The 3,984-nt window shown below is 36.1% G+C and overlaps 1 long non-coding RNA gene across 1 annotated transcript; it reads left to right on the top strand.

Annotated features, from left to right (window-relative positions):
• Positions 1,086-1,288, top strand: LOC110264674. Its single transcript, XR_002350849.1, has 2 exons — positions 1,086-1,130; positions 1,201-1,288. It is a non-coding gene; the product is annotated as an uncharacterized LOC110264674 (long non-coding RNA).

Genomic DNA, 3,984 nt, shown 5'->3' with positions numbered 1-3,984 from the left:
TGATATGAAAGAGAAGTGCTACATCTGGGCGACGCGAGTGAAGACATACGCAGATGACAGTACTAACGAGTTTGACAACCTGTGCACTCTGATTGTCCAAGACAATTACATTTTGAATAGAATGTACCTTGCATCGCTCCAGGCAGAAAGTTATATAGAATCTGAGGTAATATTAGAATAACATTAATGTTTTAACACCAAAGTTAAATGCATTGTTTATTAATGTAAATTGATTTCGGCATATATTTCTAGATTGTATCTGCCATGTGCCTCATCCTCAACCAGAAAAATGATAAAAGGTTTCGAGAACAAGTATACTGTCTCCCCCCTGATATTGTGGTAAGTGTTACTTCTATGAATTTTGGCTGTATTTTCTGTATTCCTTAGGGTGTATATTCTCTTATCAACGGGTCTGTTTTTCTATTCATTTGGGTGTATTTTTTACGTTCAATTGGGTGTAAGTTGTGTAGTCACTTGGGTGTATTTTCAGTATTTCATTTGTTGTTTCACAATTGTTGTAGAGCATGGCCGTTTCGAAGCACCCAAACGGGGAATTCATATCACCTAAAACCAATAAGGAATTCAATGTGGAAGACTACCCAATGTTTATTCCCTTCATAGATGGAAAAAAAATTAGCTTCACATCGATATGTGAGTTTTCATTTGTAAAATTTGTTAGTACCGTTCTTTACTTATATGCCAAATAAAATAACACACTGTTGAAATGTGGCAATCCTTCAGATTTTTGTGCCTGTTTGCTACTAGGGCCATTGGTGGATATGGGTGATTGATACAACAAAGGGGAGATTTTATATACTTGACCCGCTACACAAGAAAGCTCCAAGCGATGGGAGAAAGCAGCTTAATAAATTCACTGTAAGTTGGCTCTGTGTTCTTTATTTTAATAGATAGGTGTATTTCAATTCAATATAAGGTGTATGTATGTTTTGATTTGGGTGTAAGTATGTTCTCTTTTGGGTGTATTTCATTCGGGTGTATTACTGATTTGTTTTATTTTTTAAGGGATATGTAATTTCAAGAATTAGAGCATATACCGGTGGGGCACCTCTGAAGAAGAATGAGTTGGAAATTAAAACAACATACGTTAAAATCTCAGGCCAAAAATCAAGGTATAAAATTGTGACTCTGAACATTAAACTTTCCTAAATGAGATTTGTAATTTATTTTCTTCGTTTTCAGCTATGACTGTGCTATTTACGTTATGAAGTGGCTTGAGTTAATTGAGCCGAAAAACATTAAAAGGGCGAAGTATGAATAGGATAATTGGCCACAGGTAACTGTCTTTAAAACTATATAACTATGTATTACTTTACTGGAATTAATATTGTTGTTTAAACAGAATATACTTTTTAATTGTAGGAGGAGGCGGACCACTATAGAGTAGAATATGCTTCGCGGATACTATTCAGTGAAATGAATAAAGATAGAGATCAAGCAATTAGAGCGAGTAATACAATAAGACTGTCCAAGCCATCGTCAGTCTTATTGAGTCCATTTTGTCAGATAAATTCTACTGATGTAGAAACTAAGTAATCTAACTGCTAGCTAGTTTGTAAATTGAACAAATGCTGTAAAAATTTGCCATTTATAAACAACTTCTGTTCAATGAAATTTTTTTCCATAGTTAAACTGTCTGTCCTGTTAAACTGTCTGTACTGTATTCAAAAGTTCTGTATTACAGGTAGTAAAATATGAAAGAAAACATCAAGGCAGATCTAAACACAAATTATAAACTTTTACACCCAACGGAAGTTTAATATACACCCAAGATTGCTTCAATATACACCCGAACTGTCTGTGCTGTTAAACTATTTGTGCTGTATTCAAAATGTATGAATTACAGGTACTATAATATGAAGAAAAACATCAAATCAAATATACACCTATAACCTGCGATTTTTTACACCCAACCAAAGTTGAATATACACCCTGAAATCTATCCCCCGCCTTGAACCCTAAACACTTAAAACCTAAACCCTTACCCCTAACCTGTAAACCCTAAAACCCTAAACCCTAATATTATATATATGTATCTATATGTAAAATGTGAATCACAAGAAAATTCAGAAAAATACACCCAAAAGAACAGTGCTTTTACACCCAAATTCTGTAACTATATAGCCAAAGAGTTATCCCCTGCTCCTGGTACCCTAAACTGATAATTCATAACATGTCCTTGATATTAGCTGGAATTTGAATGCACCACTGCTGCGGCATCAAACAAGTTTATCTGAATATAAGAAACTCACATATTAGCTAAACTATTAACGAGAAAAATAAACTCAATCACCACAAATTTAAAGAACATTACTTTTACCTCGCTTAAAACTTTCGTTTTCTTCTTCTTTGTGGCATTTGCGATCTGTTTGTCCAACTTTGAACCTAGCCTATTTTTTGGACGTTCTCTTGTTCGAATCCTTGCGGGCTTTGAAGCTCGTTAACGGATTCTAAGTTGGCGTCTTCGTGGGATAAAGAAGATGTCCCCTTCTTTTTGGCTTTTAATGATTCCATCTCAGCCATAACGTTATCGTACGCACGGTGCAGAATTGCAGTCAGCTCCTCCGATTCGGATGCAAATTCGTAAATATTTTGCGAATGAAAAACCAATTGGTCAAACCTCTTGCTTCTTGGCTCCAACAGTGGCTTTTATAAAACAATGGTACCAAAGACAGGTTATCTGTCATTCATACCACGGTAATTGTCTGCAAATGCACTATCTAGATATTTCACAGAGAAGGGCAATTACGGGCGAATATAAAGGCAGCTTAAGCACTTGGATGGAAAATAAATTGAAGGATCGACCACCAACAATAGATTGGTGGTCCTATATCAAGGACGAATATAGTGTAGAATACAAAATCATTAGGTACACCCAACAAACGCTTCGTATACACCCAAAAAAATAGCCAATATACACCTCTGCTGCGGATTCATAAAAATACGTTAATTTAGCATCATAAACAGGGACAATTTGTTACCTGTTTGTATTGTAGGTGGTGTCAAATGAAATAACGTCTCCGAAATACTCAAAGGCAGCTCTACTTCTTGCATCGGCCCAAAAAGCCAGCTTAATCGATTGATCCTCCTCGAGTTCGAGCTCAAAAAAGAAATTCTGATTCTTCTCTTTCATTCTTAACAAATATTTCCCAAATTCCTTTGCATCTTCTTGTTCGGAAACATTCCGCACTTCCCTGGTAATGAAATTCCTCACATCCTTTTCAATAAAATTTAACTCGCGGTGACCCCCAGCAGCCGCGACAAATGATTGGTAAGTTTTGCTTGGTCTGATACCAGCCTCCTCATTATTCTCTATTGTACGACGAATGGACATGCTTAGTTTCCTGTGCTGTTTGAGCATCTCTACTTTACTTGGACAGCAAGGGTGTGAATGATCCAGCACAACCTTTGAAATGATCCAAGCACCGACATCCTTCAATGTGTGTATATAAATTCTTGCAGGATAGTTTAAACCGGCTGTCAGATTAGTCTTTTCGGTCGGAGATATTTTAGATTTCCATTTTCCCTCTCTGCTACATGTAATCAATTGATTCTTAATCTCGTTTCCCTTCCTATTTGTGCTCCGAACTCTTGTAGAAAAACCTGCAGCCTTGGCATAGTTCTTGTAAAATTTTCCAGCATCTTCAAGGGTGGTAAAGGTCATTCTAACCTTCGGAACAAACTGGTTATCAACAACAGAAAGAGGCTGCAGAATACACCATGTCAAAAACTAAAAACACACCCAATCATGTCTGATATAATACACCCGAACGACAACAACTCAGCTAAAAACAGAAAAACCCATAAACTGTAAATACACTCACACTTCTCGAAAAAATACACCCAAAAAAGTTCTGATCTACACCCGAGCGTCTGCTATAAATTCTAGATAATTAAGCAAAACTAATACATTACATTCAATCGACAGATTCATGTTAACGTGTTACTTCAATGTTCAGGAAGTTT

Source organism: Arachis ipaensis, chromosome B07, assembly GCF_000816755.2.
Source record: "Arachis ipaensis cultivar K30076 chromosome B07, Araip1.1, whole genome shotgun sequence".
Lineage (NCBI taxonomy): Eukaryota > Viridiplantae > Streptophyta > Magnoliopsida > Fabales > Fabaceae > Arachis > Arachis ipaensis.
Note: the sequence above shows the minus strand (reverse complement) of the source record. Positions and strands in the feature narration are given on the sequence as shown.